Genomic DNA, 20,173 nt, shown 5'->3' with positions numbered 1-20,173 from the left:
GGATTTCCAAATTGGTTGGGCGTCTGGCCATCGGACGTCCAGAGGGAGCTGGATGTCCGAGGCATTGGTTCTGTTTTGGAATCATAGCAGAGCAGTGGAGATGTGGCATGAGCAGAGAAGTAGAGATGTAGTTTGAGAAAATTTATCGCAATACCCAGTGAACCCCTCTTAATAGTGCGGGATCCCTAAAGACTCAAGAATCATAAAAAAGGGGTAGCGATGATCTATACTTGCGTGTATACTTTTATTCGCTGATCATCACTCCGCACCACTAACGTCAAAGGAACTGATACCTTTGAGTTAGCCCTTTCACTTGAGCTTGGTGTTGTTGTTCCTTCTTGACTCAAGATGAAAGCAAGACATGATGAAGTCTTCAAAAAGCTCTCCCATACACAATGTGGAAAGCCTAGCTTGTGTATTCATCTTCATCTGTCCACCATGTGAGCATCCACAAGATTCAAGCATGTAGTACTCAGGAATGCTTATCTTGATCTTGTCCTTGTTAGCACATGAGCTTGTCCTTATCAACACATGATCATTAACAACAACTTAAAAGGGGATTAGTGATTAGTTATCTATATGTGTGTTGTCAGCAACACCAAAACACGATTAAGGGCGTGACTACACTTTCAAAGTGTCTGCAGGTTCTTCATCTGAATCAGTAGTGCGAAATGAAGAATAGGAGTTGTCCACCAAGTCAGGAACTGGAATATTCTTGAATTTCTTCTTTGGTGTCCATGACCAATCAAACTCCCGAGTGAATTTCAATTCTTCAAGTTCCTTTGGAGTCTTCAGGTGGGACAATATGGCCCAAGTGCGATCAATTACCTCCTTCATCAATCACTGACTTGCCTTTGCCCTCAACTAGTTCAAAAGATTTCTTGATGACTTTGAGAGGCGGCAGATAACCGAGCTGATTCTGATAGTCAACTTGGTAGTTGATGGCGGATCTGTTCGTGATGAATCTGATGATCCAAGGCGCAGAAATCTTCAGCTCAAATGGTGACAAAGCATTTTCAGCCAAAGTCCTCAAGAAGAAATTGTGAAGGTTCATTTTGATGCCATGAATGCAATTGAACGAGATGTTCTTCATGATTCCAACAATATCTTCCTCCTTATCATGATCTTTGATAGGTGCGATGGAATATGGCAATATTCTGTAGACAGTTCTGGGCACATATTTCAATTCATTCACCGGGAATCTGGTCCTTGGAGGTTGGCCCGGAGCCAAAGGTTTCATGAGGACTTCCATTACCTGACTTGGCAACTCTCTTTTATCATATAGGTTAATTTCTTCATTTGAAGGAATTGAAATTGGTAAAGCTCGAAGAATTTCTATGGATGGAGCTTTGTAGTGAGTGTGTTGTGCCATCCAGTCCAATACCCAAGAGTTGATGTTTTTGGGGTCACCTGAGATATGCACTGTGGCATAGAACTGAAGAATAATATATGTATTGCAGTCACCGATATTTGTGCAGAATGGCAGTAGTCCTGCTTCCTGAAGAACACTTGGTACTTGGGTGAAGCAAGGAATTTCCTCCATATGACAATGAGGAATGTGTGTGTGATGAAATATCTTCCTTTTCCCACAAAGCACAGCAGCATAGTAATTAAGATGAGTTCTGGTCGAGAACTTTCTGTGCCTGATACAAAGCTTATTGTTGCTGGCTACGCCTATAGGGATTTCCTTGGCAAATATGCAAAGGATTCCCTCGCGGCCTTGGATCCTTGCATTGGTGTTCCCTTGAAGAGGAAAGGGTGATGTAGCACCGCGGCGGTAAGTATTTCCCTCAGTTTGAGAACCAAGGTATCAATCTAGTAGGAGGATCGCGTCAGGTCGCAAGTACCTGCACAAACACAAAGAGCTTCCACCCAAGGCTATCAAGGGGTTGTCAATCCCTTATAGATTGTTTGCAAAGTGAGAACTGAAAGCAAAAAGTAAACAAAGCAAAGTAAAAGTAAAAGCTGAGACGATAATTGTGAGTAGACCCGGGGGCCGTAGTGTTAACTAGTGGCTTCTCTCATGAAAGAAAGTAGACGGTGGGTGAACGAATTACTGTCGAGCAATTGATAGAACTGCGCAAAGTCATGACATTATCTATGGCAATGATCATACATATAGGCGTCACATCCAAAACAAGTAGACCGATACTTTCTGCATCTACTACTATTACTCCACACGTCGACCGCTATCCAGCATGCATCTAGTGTATTGAGTTCATAAGAACAGAGTAACACCTTAAGCAAGATGACATGATGTAGATGGACAATCTCAAATCTATGATGAAAGTCCATCTTGTTACCCTTGATGGCAACAACACGATGCGTGCCTTTCTGCCCCTTCTGTCACTTGGAAAGGTCACCGCACGGTATGAACTTCTCCCATTGCAAGAATCATAGATCAAGTTGGCCAAACAAAACCCAAGACTCGGAGAGACTTACAAGGATATCAAATCATGCATATAAGAAATCAGCAAAGACTCAAATATAAATCATAGATAATCTGATCACAAATCCACAATTCATCGGATCTCGACAAACACACCGCCAAAGAGAATTACATCGGATAGATCTCCATGAAGATAATGGAGAACTTTGTATTGAAGATCCAAGAGAGAGAGAAGAAGCCATCTAGATACTAACTACGAACCCGTAGGTCTGAAGTAGACTACTCATGAGTCATTGGAGAGGCAATTATGTTGATGTAGAAGCCCTCTAGCTCCAAAGTCACCTCCGGCAGGGCACCGGGAAGGGTCTCCAGATGAGATCTCGCGGAAACGGAAGCTTGCGGCAGCGGAAAAGTGGTTTCGTGGACGCCCTTATTTTTTCTGGGATTTTAGGGAATATATAGGCCAAAGAGCTAGGGTAGGGGAGCTCCAGGGAGGCCACAAGCCTGGTGGCTGCGGGCCCCCCTGGCCGCGGCCACAGGGCTTGTGGGCTCCCTGTGGGCCTCCTGCCTTGGCCCTCAAGTCCCCCGATCTTCTTCTGTTCTGGAAAAATTCATTTCGTGGATTTTATTTCGTTTGGACTCCGTTCCAAAATCAGATATGAAAAGAGTCAAAAACACAGAAAAAACAGGAACTGGCACTTGGCACTGAATTAATAAGTTAGTCCCAAAAAAGATATAAAAGGTATGTAAAACATCCAAAGTTGACAAGATAACAGCATGAAACCATCAAAATTATAGATACGTTTGAGACGTATCACTTATTGTAAGGATTTTCTCCAGTGAAGAAATGATGTTTGCTACGGCGACAGAAATCTTCTGTCGTCTCATAAGCTTGCGTTGGTTTTTCCCTTGAAGAGGAAAGGGCAATGCAGCACAGGAGCACTAAGTATTTCCCTCAGTTTGGGAACCAATGTATCAATCTAGTAGGAGAATCGCGTCAAGTCCAAAGTACCTGCACAAACACAAAAGAGCTTGCACCCAACGCTATAAAGGGGTTGTCAATCCCTTCAAGATTGATTGCAAAGTGAGAACTGAAGGCGGAAAGTGCAACGAAGTAAAAGTGTAAGGCTGAAAATATGGTGTGAAGTAGACACGGGTGCCATACTGTTCACTAGAGGCTTCTCTCAAAATAGAGAATATTACGGTGGGTGAACAAATTACTGTCGAGCAATTGATAGAACCACGCAAAGTCATGACGATATCTAAGGCAATGATCATACATATAGGCATCATGTCCGAGACAAGTAGAGCGGTACTTTCTGCATCTACTACTATTACTCCACACATAGAACGCTATCCAGCATGCATCTAGTGTATTGAGTTCATGATGAACAGAGTAATGCCTTAAGCAAGATGACATGATGTAGAGGGATAAACTCAAACCAATGATGAAAACCCCATCTTTTTACCCTTGATGGCAACAACACGATGCGTGCCTCGCTACCCCTTTTGTCACCGGGTGAGATCACCGCACGGTATGAACCCAAAACCAAGCACTTCTCCCTTTCCAAGAATCAAAGATCAAGTTGGCCAAACAAAACCCACAACTTGAAGAGAATTGCAAGGATATGAAATTGTGGGGACCCCAACTTACCAGTCGAGAATCGCCGTGCTCAGTGATCCCAGAGATCAATGCTCACCGAACACAGATACTGAATAAAGAGTCTTACATCCAAGTACCGATTATTACAACACGTGACCGAAGGTTCAAGTTCACAAGACAGGGCCTAAGGCCAAATCACACGAATACACTAATAGCAGAAAACATAGGGCTAAGCGGGTGCCCATGCCATCAAGCCTACACCGACTGGCATTCTGACTCGGAAGCGTCCTAGTTCGTAGGGGTGTCGCCGAAGACGTACTCATCTCCGAACTCCGGTCCTTCCATGTCTGGTCAATAACATAACCAGTAGCAAGCTAATGAGTACTTTGAATGTACTTGCAAACAGCCCATGATATGAACAATGAGAGTGAAGGATAACAATATCGTGCATTTTCTAGTATAACTCATCGGGGTGGAATGATCATGATTATGCATCAGGTTAAAGAATTACTCTTGAAGAACATGTTACAGATATCATCAAATCTGTTTAGGGTTGAACCATCCGGGTTCACCCTATATGCCAAGTCTCCTAACTTGGTCATAACATTGCTATCATAACAATTCTTCTCTTATCATCACACACACACACACTTACGCACACTAGGTTTATGCGGAAATATCAGGACGTAGTTTAAGCAGGATTACCCAACTGTCCTTGACCGTGGACACGGCTATTCGAATAGTTTACACTCTGCAGAGGTAGTATGCTCGACCCACGAGATCCGGGAAACTTCCATGTCATCCACGACTCGCCGTATATCACATACCCGAGGTAAGTATCCGATCAATGTCTTTCCCCTGACGATACTAGACCAAGAGGTCCACTCAATTGGTACCCATCCCACATGTCGTACGTCTTACGAGCACCAACTCTGGACCGTACCGACCATGGGGGGACCAACGGTGTGACTGGAACTCATAAAAATGCCATAGTCGTCCTACCCGGCACGACCCCATCATGAGAGTGACTACAATCACTCCCGCCACTAGTAATATGGCTCTTTGCTAGCACCTACCAGAGTAATTAACATAGCCCCGTCCCATAAGGGGTATCATGGTCGTACTGGTAAGGTTGGGACGGTCGACACATCATAAATCTAATCCCATTTCCGAAACCTTACTCACACAAATACCGGGTGCATCACTTCACCAAAAGTGACCACCTAACTCATCATCACCCTCGGGCATTAGTGGCACCCGACGGGGTTTTCATAAACTCTTGCTTTATGACAACATCATGCTCATGATAGAACTACTACTACTATTACTTGTCAACATGGTATTAGCATGACGATAAGGGGTAGAGTCAAGCTCAATGCATGTGCTCCGGAGGTGCCTTCGGTAAAATCATATCAAATGAGTACCGGCACTTATGATCATATGCAACGGGAAATACTTGCTATTATAACATGCAAGGTAACATATGCTCAGTCATGGTCAAAGGGCAGCTTGCCTTGGTCAGCTAAGTATCTGGGGTCTTCGAGGTCTTCCGCTCCGATTCCCTCGTCTCACGGGTTTTCTATCGCCGATAAAACCACAAATAAGAAGTAGCTCACACAGAAACAGTCCACAAAGTCATTTTAAAAATGTTCCCTATTTCTGATAAATCTAAGATATCATGTCACATCCCTGATCCCCATTAGGGTTTAACAAGTTTGAGCTCATTTTTTCTTCCACTGCATCTTAAGAATTTGATTTGCACTCAAGGAAGGAAATGAAATCAAAGCAAAACCTCAACCAACTCTATATTGAAAAGAAAACCAAAGTAGAGCCAAATCAGTGAACCCAAAATGGCTATTAGAAAAGTTCATCTTTTCTGTTAAATGTTGAAAACAAGATATCAGAGGTGAAACATATTTTCAAAATACTTTTGGCATTTTAAATTTAAGTTAAAAGATACTAAAATCAATTATATATATGATTTCAAATATTTCAAAGTTTCCAAAAATGTTGAAAACTTTATATGTGGTTGGGAATATTCCAACTAACACTCTGGTATTTTTCACCTATTTTTAGGAATAGTTTGGAACCAAAAATAAATGAAACAAATATCAGAAAGAATAAACAGAAATAGAAAAGAAGAAAAATGGAAAGAAACTTACCTGTCGCTCTTGTGAGGCCCAGCCCACCTTAGCGCCTGTCGTCTTCCTCGTTTGCCAGCGAGGAGCAGGAGGTGGCCGCCGCTCGTTCTGGCGTAGCCACGCACGAGTGCGTCTGCCTGGCCGCCGCATCGTGCTGACGTGAATGGGATAAGCTCCCCGAAGGCCTCCCCGTGATCATCCCCTCGCCATTCGCCCCCAGCTCCTTCCCCCTCCCGGTCGCCATTAGACCCTGAGCTGAGCTCGAGCTCGCCGTCACTCCGGGCCTTCTCCCTCTCACCTGAGCTGCGCGTTAGCTTCGCCTTGGTCCCCTGAAGCTCTCCAGCTAGTCACTCAACGCCAAGAACCCCTAAGATGTCGTGACGCCATCGTCTTCTTCCTCGGATCGCCGATGTTCGCCGCGGTCGTTCTCCCTCCTCAGGTCATCCCCGAGCCCACTTTCGTCGCCTCTGCACTCCCCGTGAGCTCAGGGTTCTTCCCCCCTCGACCCCGAGCTCTAGGCCCCGATTCCACCGGAGCTCGACGAGATCCGCCGCGGGACCTCGTCGTCGGTAGCCCTCCGGTGATCGGCTGGCCATTGTGAGGCCACCAATGGCTTCAGTGCGTTGCGTAGGTGATGTAGAAGCCTAGCCCCGCGCGTGTTGAGCCCCATAGCAGTGCCCCCGATGATGCCCGAGCTTCGGCCATCGCCGAGCTCGTCGTCGGCGTCATCTCCGGCCATATTAGCCTCGGTTCTTTGCAGGAATGGAACTGCGGCTGAGTGCTGGTTCGTTTGGTGCTCTTTGCCGTGCAAATGGTTGCCGGAATCTAATTCCCGAAGTCCTGCACCGTCTCTGGTGCTGCCGGAGGCTCACCGCCGGCGAGATCGACCTCGCCGCCGGTGGATTTGACTCCCCTGAGTCACTGGCAAGTGGGGCCAGCCCCCAGGCTAATTGAGATTAGCAAAAAAAATATTATTTTAAAACCTAATCAGACACTGACATGTGGGTCCAACACTGATAATTAGTTAATTAAGTTAAATTTAAACTAAAAACTGGCCAGAGTCACTGACCAGTGGGTCCCACTGGTCAGGTTTGACTTTCAACGGCCAAATTGACATGCTGATGTCATGCTGATGCAATAACTCATTTTCTATTTAAAAATAATTCCAGAATAAGTTCAAAACTTTTGAAATTCATGGAAAATTGAATATAACTCCAAATTTGACATATAATATATGTAAAATGATCAGAAAAATTCAAGGAGTCCAATGGTGCTATTTTCATGCATGAAAAACAAAGTTATGAAATAGCATCAGGTCAAATCAATTAAAAGAATTTGCTAAAATATAATTCAAATGATAATTGAATTATGATTTCAAATCAAGATCACCCAAAAGGTTCTGTTAGTCATCTCAAACCATGCTACATTGCATTTCATGCATAATTTTGTTGCATACGTTTGATATTGATTGATTGTTGTTATTCCGGTAGGCTCCGCCCCTCTGGATATATCTGATTATCCGACTGGCGGATATCACCCCTCTGCTGAGCAACAAGGCAAGCAACCATTTTGATCATCCCGATAAATCCCATGTTCTCGCTCCTGTTCTTACTTATTGCATTAGATCAAAATGCTTTCAATACTTTTACCACATTAGTTGAACCCACTTCCTTTGTATGACATGTCCTTGTCACAGTAAATAGCTGAACCTTGCAACCTAGCATACCTGATAGATGCTTGAGACATTATGTGCCTTATCCTGCTATGCATGCTATGCTTAGAGTTGTGGATGGTCTATCATCTGGGTGATGAACAGGATCGTGAGAATGTGTTCAGTTACTATAGGTTGTGTATTGAACCTGATTTGGTAAAGGTACCGGTGAAAGGCTATGTAGGAGTACATGGCGGGTTGTTTCATTGGAACCGTCCTTAGGAACTGAGTTCCGTGTATGTAATCCAAGACTAGATACTACCACACGTTGGGATACTTAATTGACCCTCTCGACTTATTAATCGCTTAGTACACGGTCCAGGAGTTGCAAGTAGTTTCTAGTGTTTATAGTCATGCTGGAGGCCGTGCATGGTGCTGACCTTAGCGGTGGGCTATGATGCGGTAGGCAGTGGCACGGTGTACCGAGTGGCACCCGGATGGTGGGCTCGGGAACCCTGCGCACATCGTTTGGGGCCGTGGCGGAAACCTCGGCCGGACTTCCGTGCGGGTTACCCTCATATAGGGGATAAACCAGGACTAAGTATTAGCGTGGTTAACGGTCGTGGCCGACGCCCTCGCATGCTTCCGCTTGAAGGTTGTCGAGGTGCATGATGTGGACATGGCGATAAGTGGCGAGAGCGTGTATGAAGAAGTACACCCCTGCAGGATTATGATCTATTCGAATAGCCGCGTCCGCGGATATGGACTACTTGGAAGCATATGTTGTTCATAGATAACTATAATGGCTACTCATAAAATTGTCAAGATAAGTGTGAGTGTCGTGGATGGCATTTACGTAGGGAGACGGAAGGATTCCACGATGGAGTATTGTTGTGGTGATAGTGGACTCATGTGCGAGAAAACATAGTTGTCAAAACTATTTAAAAATGCAAGTTGTCTAGCCAATAGTCAAATGCTGGCTTTCTGCATGAAACCCTACAACTCCTTGTTGATACTTTGCATGAGTAGATAGATTATCCTTAATAAATTGTTGCTTAGTAGTTTTGTACTCATGTTTGCTTAATAAATTGTTGCAGAGGTTGTTAATGACCCTAATGGAGGGTTCTATCTAGACGTTGACGACGACGAGTAGCTGGTGTCCTAGCTACGATCTGGCCCTAGGTTGGGTCTGTAGATAGTCAGGCCATGTGCCTTTTACCTTTCCATCTGTCTGTACTCAGACAGTTTTAATATTCCGCTGGCTTGTAAGACTTGTGTGTATGACTTGTGATGATGGGTCGTGAGACCCCTATCTGTGTAATATTATGTGTGAGGCTCTTCCGAGCCTACTAAATAAAGTTTGTATATTTATGGTTATCTTGTGATGCCATCGATGTATCTATACATATCAGTATTCCATGCATACGTGTGTTGTGCTTGATATGTATGGGGTTCGAATACCTAGTCGTATGCCTTAGTAGCACTCCTTACGGGGAAATGCCCCTTTGTGATTCCATCGAGCCATGGTAGTTCGCTACTGCTCTGGACACATTGGTTGACCGGCATGTGTCCTTCTTAGCTGTTGTGTCTGTCCCTTTGGGAAATGTCACACGTATGTAATGGAGTCCTTGTAGCTTCCTACGACTCTTCTACATTCGCTGATGACCGACACCTGCTTTGTTGGGTCATGTATGTGTGTCCCAGTACGGAACTGTCTCTTGAGTTTATGACTAGACATGTCGATCCGGGTTCTTTGACATTGGATTGCTAGTGACACAATTGCATACGCGAGTCAAAAGGCGCAAACGGTCCCGGCTAAGATAAGGCTGCAGCCGTGGAGATAACCGTGCGTGAGACCGCAAAGAGATGCGATGTGTTACAGGCTGGATTCCTACGGCTTAGGATTGGGGTCCCGACATATCATTTTAAAAATACTTGCCTAAATTTTGCTTGACGGAATATTTTTGAAAACAACCAAGAAGAAGCAAAACTATTCCATTTTAGTCCTTTTTAATATTGTAAAATAGAATAGGTGCTGGAAAAATTCATCTAAGCATATCATTAAATACTACACATTTTTAGAAGAACAAAAGTGGAAGAATTATATATTTACACTGGTTAAATGTTTTTATAAAAATCAAAGAAATCCAGGTTTAAAAATAAAGGAAAAGCAGGCCAGCTCCTGGCCTGGCTCGGCCCAGAGCTGGGCTGGCCCATGGCCAGCCGACGGCCTGCCCAAGCGCGCGCAGTCAGGTTTGAACCTGATGCGCGGGGCCCTACGGTCAGTGGCCGAGGCCAGCACAGGGGAGGAGGCTAGGCCACCAACAGGTGGGGCACACCTGTCGGGGTCGTCTCCTACCTCCAGCCAGAGAGGAGGAGGAGGACGCCGACGTGGCTGCCGACGTGCTCAAGCTCCAATGGGCACGGGAATGGGTTTGCCTGACCGTCGCCTACCTGCTGGTGGTCGAAACAATGACGGGGAGGCAGGTGTTCACCGGCGACGAGGAGGCCGTGGTGGAGGGGTTTCGGGAAGTGGTCGAGGTGGTGGCTAGAGACACGGAAAAACTCCGGCGAGCTGGGGGAAAGCTTCCTGGGGTGAAGGGGGTCAGTTTGGTGGGTCGAGGGGTGCAGGAGCCGACATGTAGCCGGAGATCGACCGGAGCTCCGAGGCGGAGGGGCCTCGGTCGATCTCGAGCACCGGGGCTCTGCTGGGTTGCTGGGGTGGCTAGGGAGGTGCTAGTGGATGCGGCGAAGCTATCTGAGGGGTGCTGGAGCGAGTGGGGGCTATTTATAGGCCCGCGACGGTGACCAGACTCGGGAGCACCGGTGACTCACCATGGCGCGCATGGGGGTGTAGAGAGACGTTGGGGTTGAAACCACGATCTCAGGACGTGGTATTGGACTGCCCGAACCGTCTGCTGCAGAGAAAGAGAGAGGAGAGCCGTGCATTCCTGGCCACGCAAGCTTGCCCGAATCTGGAGTGCGCGGGCACGCGTCGCGCGAGCTCTTGCACGAGAGAGGAGGGGCCCGGAGGCTGGCCCGACGCAGAGGGGCTATCGGGGAGGAGGTTGGACATCTCGGGGGAGGCTGGAACTAACCGAGGGCATCGCCCCCACCTCAGTGACTCCCTGTAGCACGCCCAGAGCGCAGTTTTGGCATGCCACGGCATGCTGGTGCGCTCTGGGGCACCTTGGACGTGTCTATCATGTCCTGGCACTTACTGGGGGTGTGGCTAGCCGTTTGGTTTTAATGGCAGCTTCGGCTGGTCAAAGGAGGCAAGAAATACTGGTGCGGTCAGTCATGAACTGAGGTCTAAATTGGGGTTTTTGGCCTTTCCACTTTGAACCAGTGAGGGGCTAGTTGATTGGGGTTAGCTACTGGTGCTGGCTACTTAATCTAAGAGTTTGAAGCAAAGGAGTTTGGTTTAACTATGGCTAAGGTGGCTTCTTCCTATCTGTCAGAAGGTGTTCGACAGTGGTCACACGGGGTTGCACCCCACTACTGGTGTTGAGACTTAACAGGTTTGGTTTTGGGGATAAACCATGGAGTTCCACCAAATTTGAGCTCCAATGGACAAGTTTAGCTTTGTAAAGTTGAAATCACTCCAATATGACCAGATATGTTCCTTCCAAAGAGAGTGTTGGCAAACTAAGTCCCACAAATCCCATTTTTGGTGTAGAACCCTCATTTGAGGTATTAGGCACTCCTGCAAAGTTTTAGCCTCATTGGACAAACTTTGCTATGTAGAGTTGCTCTAACTTGATTCTGGACAGACAGGGTTTTTGGGTTATTTGGGGTCCTTATCCACCTTTGATCAAGGTGAAACTTTATGTGGACACCAAACAAGGCTTAGGGACAACACTGGAATTTTCTAGGAATTTATTGAGAATATTTCCTTTGGAAATATTTCAAAATGCCAAAATAGACAGAAATAGCTTTTATAGTTTTAATCAATAAATATAATATAAAATTGGGTTTAAAATCCTATAATGGAAAATATATGTCCTTCTTATCATCTCTAAATTTAATCAGATTTTTCCAAAGCAGAAAAGTATTTTTCCATGTTGGAATACCAATTGTGACCTTAGAAATGGACAGGTTATTTAATTAGAAAAATACTCACAAAATTAATTATTTGTGTGGTTTCGAAATATAAAGATAGGTAAAAATCAGATTACCAAATATGAGTAGAAGAACTGCTTGCTATCAAAGACATGTAGTGCAACTCAAGGTGGTTTTACTTTGGTTATCAAAGGTTTTTGGAAATCAGTATAATACCAAAAAGGAATTTAGGATTTTAAAACCTCACATGATCAAGCATACAAGCATACAATGTCAATTGGCACTCACAACATTAGTTTTGAAAAAGTTTTAACAAGCTCAGAATTTTACAACTCAGACAGGTGATAGCAAAAACAGGGTGTGACAGAAATCATGCATATAAGAGATCAGAAGAAATTCAAATAAGATTCATAGATAATCTGATCATAAATCCACAATTCATCGGATCTCGACAAACACACCGCAAAAGAAGATTACATCGGATAGATCTTCATGAAGATCATGGAGAACTTTGTATTGAAGATCCAAGAGACAGAAGAAGCCATCTAGCTACTAGCTATGGACCCATAGGTCTATGGTGAACTACTCACGCATCATCGGAGAGGTCATGGTCTTGATGAAGAAGCCCTCCGTATCCGAATCCCCCCTCCGGCAGGGCACCAGAACGTGCCCCAGATGGGATCTTGCGGAGACAGAAGCTTGCGGCGGCGGAAAAGTATTTTCATGGATATCCTGATTTTTTTCTGGGATTTTATGAAATATATACGCGAAAAACCTAGGGCAGAGGAGGCCCACGGAGCCCACAAGCCTGGGAGGCGCGGGCCCCCTGGCCGCTCCATGAGGGCTTGTGGGGACCTTGGTGACCCTCTGCCTTGGTTCTCAAGTCTCCCGATCGTCTTCTGTTTCGGAAAAGATCTTTTCGGAAGTATTATTCCGTTTGGACTCCGTTTAAAATCCTCTTGTGAAAAGGGTCAAAAACACAGAAAAAACAGGAACTGGCACTTGGCACTGAGTTAATAAGTTAGTCCCAAAAAAGATATAAAAGGCATACAAAACATCCAAAGTTTGACAAGATAATAGCATGAAACTATCAAAAATTATAGATACATTGGAGACGTATCAAGCATCCCCAAGCTTAACTCTTGCTCGTCCCCGAGCAGGGAAGTGATAAAGACTGATTTTTTGATGTGCAATGCTACCTAGCATAGTTGTCCTTTGTAACTTCTTTCATGTGACATGAATGTTCAGATTCGTAAGATTCAAAACAATAGTTTTCTATTGACATGAAAACAATAATACTTCAAGCAAACTAGCAAGGTAATCGTGAACTTTCGAAATAACAAGGCCAAAGAAAGTTATCCCTACAAAATCATATAGTCTGGCTATGCTCCATCATCCCCACACAACTAATGTAAATCATGCACAACCCCGGTATTGGCCAAGTAATTGTTTTCGCACTCTTACTTTCTCAAACCTTTTACAACTATCACGCAATACATGAGCGTGAGCCATGGATATAGCACTATAGGTGGAATAGAGTGTGGTGGTGGTTGTGAGACAAAAAAGGAGGAGATGGTCACATTGACTCGGCATATCAAAGGGTTATGGAGATGCCCATTAATAGATATCAATGTGAATGAGTAGGGATTGCCATACAAAGGATGCACTAGAGCTATAAGTATGTGAAATCTCAAAAGGAGAACTAGTGGGTGTGCATCCAACTTGCTTGCTCATGAAGACCTAGGGCAATTTGAGGAAGCCCATCATAGGAATATACAAGCCAAGTTATATAATAAAGATTCCCACTAGCATATGGTGGTGACGAAATGAGAGGCTCTCAATAATGAAGAACATGGTGCTATTATGAAGCACAAGTGTGGAAAAAGATAGTAGCATTGTCCCTTCTCTCTTTTTCTCTCTCTCTTTTTTATTTGGGCTCTTTGGCCTATTTTTCTCTTTTTTTGTGTGGGAAACTTTGGCCTTTTTTTATTTCCTCACATGGGACAATGCTCTAATAATGATGATCATCACAGTTTTATTTACTCACAGCTCAAAGCTTAGAACGATGATGACTCTATAGGAAATGCCTCCGGCGGTGTACGAGGGTATGCAACGATCTAGATTGACGTACGACGTTGAAACATCTCGCTAGTTATCTTACGATCATGAAATGGCAATATGAGAGTGACGGCACAAGCCATGAGACGGAACGGTGGGAGTTGCATGGCAATATATCTCGGAATGGCTATGAAAATGCCATAGTAGGTAGGTGTGGTGGCTGCTTTGAGGAAGGCATATGGTGGGTTTGTGCACCGGTGAAAATTGCGCGGTACTAGAGAGGCTAGCAATGGTGGAAGGTGAAAGTGCATCTATACCATGGACTCACATTAGTCATGAAGAACTCACATACTTGTTGCGAAAGTGTTTATTAGTAATCGAAACAAAGTGCTAAACGCATACTCCTAGGGGAAGGGTTGGTAGGTGTTAACCGTCCCGCGATCACGACCTCAACATAAAGGATGACAATCAATAGATCAATTATGCTCCGACTTCGTAACATAGCGGTTCACCATACGTGCATGTTACGGGAATTACTAGCTTCAACACAAGTATTTCTAGATTCACAACACCCTACTAACATAACTCTTAATATTACCAAATCCACATCTTAAAACTAATTGAGAGGAATCAAAACTTCTCTTTCTACTCAATGGACATGAAGCTGGTTTTTTTGTATCCTCTTTGGCTACCTATCACCTTTGGGACTACTTTCATAGCACAAGCCAACTACCAAGTCACGCACCACCGTGCTCTAAAAGATCTAAGTGAAGCACATAGGGCAAAATAGTCTAGCTCAAAAGGTATAACTGAAGCACGATGAGCATTCTAGCAAAATCACGATGAGTGTGTGTCTCTCTCAGAAGGTGTGCAGCAACGATGATTGTGACACGACAAAAAAGAAAAGAATCCTACGATACAAGACGCTCCAAGCAAAACGCATATCATGTGGTGAATAAAAATATAGCTTCAAGTAATGTTACCGATGGATTGAAAACGAAAGAGGGGATGCCTTCCCGGGGCATCCCCAAGCTTAGGCTTTTTGGTGTCCTTGAATTCGGCTTGGGATGCCTTGGGCATCCCCAAGCTTGAGCTCTTTCCACTCTTTATCCCTTTGTCCATGAGAACATGACCCAAAACTTGAAAACTTCACAACACATAACTTAAACAGAAACACCTTATATCATTAGCACAAGAAAACAAACTACCGCCTCCTTAGGTACTGTAGCAATCTTGATTTCTATTTATATTGGTGTTAGATTACTATATTCTCACTTTTCCATGGCTAATACCCCCCGATACTATATATAGTTTCATCAAAACAAGCAACCAACTCAACAAAAACATAATCTATCAAAAACAGACCAGTCTGTAGCAATCTGTATACTTCGTATACTTCTCGTACCTCAAAAATTCTGAAACATTACGACTGCCTGGCCAAAAGGCATATCAACCAGAATCAAAAAGAATCAACTCAAAATCTCTTTCTGAAAAAAATGAAAAATAATCTCGTGAGCGAAAAGTTTGTGTCTTTTTCCAGCAGGATCAAACAACCATCACCAAGACTAGTCATAAAGGTTTTGCTTGGCTCAAACACAAAAATAAACACAAAAGACACTATAATAACAGAATTATGATGGTGTGGACGCAAAAAAACAGAAAGAATAAGATAAATTCATTGGGTTGCCTCCCAACAAGCGCTATTGTTTAACGCCCTCAGCTAGGCATTGATAATTCAATGATGCTCACATAAAAGATAGGAGTCGGACACGAAGAGAGCATCATGAAACATGTGAAAATCACATCTAAGTCTAACATACTTCCTATGCATAGGCATTTTATAGGAAAACAAATTGGCAAGACAACCAATAGTTACGAAATGCAAGGAAGAAGAAAGAGACAATAGCAATCTCAACATAACGAGAGGTAATTTGGTAACATGAAAGTTTCTGCCACAATATTTTCCTCTCTCATAGCAATTACATGTGGGATCATAATCAAATTCAACAATATATCTATCACAAAGGATATTCTTTTCATGATCCACATGCGTGCAAAGTTGATGCTCCTCAAAAATAGTGGGATTATCATCAACTAAAGTCATGACTTCTCCAAACCCACTTTCAATATTATTGCAAATATCATAATCATCACGAGGGTTAAACAAATTTTCAAGATCATAAGAAAAATTATCACCCCAATCACGATCATTGCAACAAGTAGAGGACATAGCAAAACTAGCATCCCCAAGTTTAGGGTTTTGCATATTTTTAGAATTATTGTCATTAATAGAATTTATAATGAAATCATTGCAATCATGCTTTTTATTCAAGGAGCCCTCGTGAATCACTTCATAAATTTCTTCATCACAATTTTCAGATTCACGCATCTTAAGCAAAACTCCATAGAGAAAATCAAGTGCACTCAACGCACTAGCAATTGGATCAACATAATTGGATCTCTTAAAGAGATTAGCAAGTGGGTTAGCATCCATATCACTATATTTTCAGCAAGCGAAGATGCAAGCATATTGAAGGCACATAGCACACAACCAAAGGAAAGGCAAACAGAAAAGGCAAACGAAGAAAAGGCAAATATTTTTGTAAATTTTTGTTTTTCAGAAGTGGGGGAGAGGAAAACGAGAGGCAAAAAAGTAAATGACAGAGATGAGTTTGTGACACTTACTTGGATGAGTTGTTGACTTGATCCTCCCCGGCAACGGTGCCAAAAATCCCTCTGCTACGGCGACAGAAATCTTCTGTCGTCTCTTGAGCTTGCGTTGGTTTTTCCCTTGAAGAGGAAAGGGCGATGCAGCACAGGAGCAGTAAGTATTTCCCTCAGTTTGAGAACCAAGGTATCAATCCAGTAGGAGAATCGCGTCAAGTCTCGAGTACCTGCACAAACACAAAAGAGCTTGCACCCAACGCTATAAAGGGGTTGTCAATCCCTTCAAGATTGATTGCAAAGTGAGAACTGAAGGCGGAAAGTGCAACGAAGTAAAAGTGTAAGGCTGAAAATATGGTGTGAACACTATTGGAATTCCTATATTTGCCGTCCGCCAAATCTTTGCCGTCAGCCAGCGGACGGCGAAGAACCTCTTAACCGTGTGTTGGCAAAAAACAGAAGGTAAAGAGGAGGCTGATGGCAAAATAAATATTTGCCATCAGCCACCTCTTTGCCGTCTGCTGACAGATGGCAAAGGTAGGTATGGCCGACGGCAAAGCTGTCCCACCCCACCCCTCCTCTCTCCCCATCCCACCCCGGCCCCACCCACCCCTTTGCCGTCTGCCTGAGTAGCTTTGCCGTCCGTGGCAGACGGCAAAGGGGATCAGTGGCAGACGGCAAAGGAGATGGACCCCCGAAAAGTTAACGGCGCCGCGCGCCTACCTCTCTCCTCTCTCCCACGCACTCTCTCTCTCTCTCCCACGCGCTCTCTCTCTCTCCCACGCACGCCCTGCGCCCCCCCCCTGCGGGCCTCCTCCTCCTCCCTGCGCCCCCAGCGCCGCCGCCGCCCCACCGCCGCCGCCTCCCCCCCCCACCTCCCCACCGCCGCCCTGCGACGCCCCCATGCGGGCCTCCTCCTCCTCCCTGCGCCCCCAGCGCCGCCGCCGCCCCACCGCCGCCGCCTCCCCCCCCCACCTCCCCACCTACACACCCCACCGCCGCCCTGCCCCCCCCCTCCTGCGGCCCTCCTCCTCCTCGGTGAGTCCTTTTTTTCCTTTTTTCGTTTAATTCATTAATTATGTTAGTTAGGTTAGTTGTTAATTACCTATTGTTAGTTAGGTTAGTTAGGTTAGTTGTTAGTGGTTACGTACTGGTAATTAGGTTAGTTAGGTTACTTGTTAGTTGTTAGTGGTAATTAGGTTAGTTGTTAGTGGTATTACCCCTCGAGCTAGGTTAGTTGTTAGGTTAGTTGTTAATTACCTACTGTGTGTTAGCTTAGTTGTTAGGTTTGTAGTTGACCGTGTAGAGCCCTCCGGTCGCCGCCTATGCTTGCACTAGCCACAACGTTGAGGATATTACAACAGCTCGCAATAGTAGTTGTCGCACCGACACGACATCTCGGCGACACCCCTGACACCCGTCACGATGCCTCGAAACCCCGACATGACGCCCCGACACGACATCTCAACGACACCCCTGACACCCGACACGATGCCCCGAAACCCCGACACGACGCCCCGACACGACATCTCGATGACACCCCGGCATGAAATATTTTTTTATGGAACCTGGAAAGTTTTATAAAGTAGTATAGGTAACCTGGAAAGTTTTATAGGTAACCTAGAAAGTTTTATAGGTAACCTAGAAAGTTTTATAGGTAACCTATACCCCCGACCCCCGACAACACTCACCCTCGACCCCCGACCCCCTACCCCGACCCCCGACGCCTGCGCCGTGGTGGCCGGTAGCGACTGTTGTGGCAGCCCCCCCAGCGGCGCGGTGGTGGCCGGCCACACCGGCCAGGGAGTGCCCGCGGCGTGGTAGTGCTGCAGCAGCAGCTGCGGCGGCAGTGGCGGCGCCGCTCCGTGGAGTGCCTGGAAGGCCGGGGTGGCCCACGGCAGCGATGGCGGCCCGTAGGTAGTGGGGGCGATGCTCGGCGGCGGGGGTTGGGTCCCAGCGGGGCGGTGGTGGTGGTTTGCGGCAGTGGGGCGGTGGTGGTGTTGAGCGGCGGCGGTGGTGGAGGGAGCGACATGATCAGCCTGGAATCTCTGTATACCAAATTGGTAGGACTAGGGTTCCTACCGGGCCTCCGGCGTAGGTTGTAAGGGCAGGGAGGAGGGGAGCGAGGGCTGGAGCGGACGCGCCGGTGAGATGGCGCCGTCGCGGCTAGGGTTAGGTGCGGCGGAGGCTAGGGTTCCGGCTCCTTGGAGAGCCGGGCAACAGAAGATAATATCTATATATTTTAATATTTATTATTCATGTACATATTATTATTCATGTCAGTCATTCAATTTTTTTATGTTGTACTAATTTCTTTTAATCTTTATCATGGCAGGTGTTGAAAGATGGTGGGCGCGGTCCAAAGCGCTCGACGGGTTCTTCCCAGGCGCCCCGCACGAGGGGTGGTAGATTCCTTCCACCCCTATCTCTCCGTAGAGCCTTGGCAGACAGTCTTTCAACACCAGCCAGGGGTTCTTCTTCGTCGGCGGCATTGCCCGCTGGTAGAAGTGCTGGTCGGGTAGGGAAGAAGGGGAAGGGTACAGGGAGAGGTGGTGGCCGCGGAAGATCCAGGAGGACTGTTGAGCCGTCCTCGCCACCACCACCAGCTCATTCACCCGAGCATAGGACTAGTATGGTCGACCCGTTTGCGGAGGAGGCTACGGGAACTCCGGTCCAGGAGACTGGTGTTCACGGGCATTCGTCCCATGAGACTCCGGTCCAGGAGCAGCCTCGGGTCGAGGTGCATTCGGCCCAGGAGCAGCCGGAGGAGACTACGGTTCCGGAGGCTTCACCCGACGTGGAGAGGTCCGGATGGGAGCCTTGGCCGGATCGTACCGAGTTGCCGGATTGGACCGAGGGTCCGGGTGGGTCAGGGTGCGGGGATGGCGGGGATGAGCTTACGGATAGCGAGGGCGATGTGCAGGGGGACGGGGCCCCGGCTACTGTGTACAAGCGTGGTAGTACACGTCTCCCGGTCGCCCCGGCTACCCGCGAGCAGAGGCCGGTGATAAAACCTGAAGGAGATAGGTAAGTACATTTACCCTTTTTTTAGCTTTTGCCTTCAAGTTTGTTCAAATATCTAATGCGCTGACCTTATCATACTGCAGGGGATGGGTACACCCTCTTGGAGTCCGCAGGCCGAACTCCGTCCTTGGTGTGCTTTGCCGGACAAATTTCCCGGGGTTTGTCACGTTGCCTGGTGAGGGTCAGGTTCGTACACTAGGATTTACCTGGGAGCACTACCAGGCTGCGCAGGCCCCGCCGGAGGAGATTATAGATGGTGTCTTGTGCCACACGAGGGCCGAGATGGTGATGAGGAGCTTTTGGGTAAATTATCCTTTTACACAATCTAAAATTATGCATATACCTCATTATTGTACTAATCGGTGTTTTCACATTTGATTGCAGACCTTCTATAGGTGTGAGGATGGATATGAGGAGGCGGTGGCCAGGGTTCTCGAGGTCGAGTGTAGGCGGTTACTACAGAACTTGCGCCACGAGGCTCGGCCGCAGGCTATTCGAGATTACTACGCCACGCGTGGTATTAAGAAGGAGAAGAAGGATTGCCGCGGAAAGTTTCTGAAGAAGGAGCAATACATGAAGGT

Source organism: Hordeum vulgare, chromosome 4H (genome assembly GCF_904849725.1).
Source record: "Hordeum vulgare subsp. vulgare chromosome 4H, MorexV3_pseudomolecules_assembly, whole genome shotgun sequence".
NCBI classification, from domain to species: Eukaryota; Viridiplantae; Streptophyta; class Magnoliopsida; order Poales; family Poaceae; genus Hordeum; species Hordeum vulgare.
Note: the sequence above shows the minus strand (reverse complement) of the source record.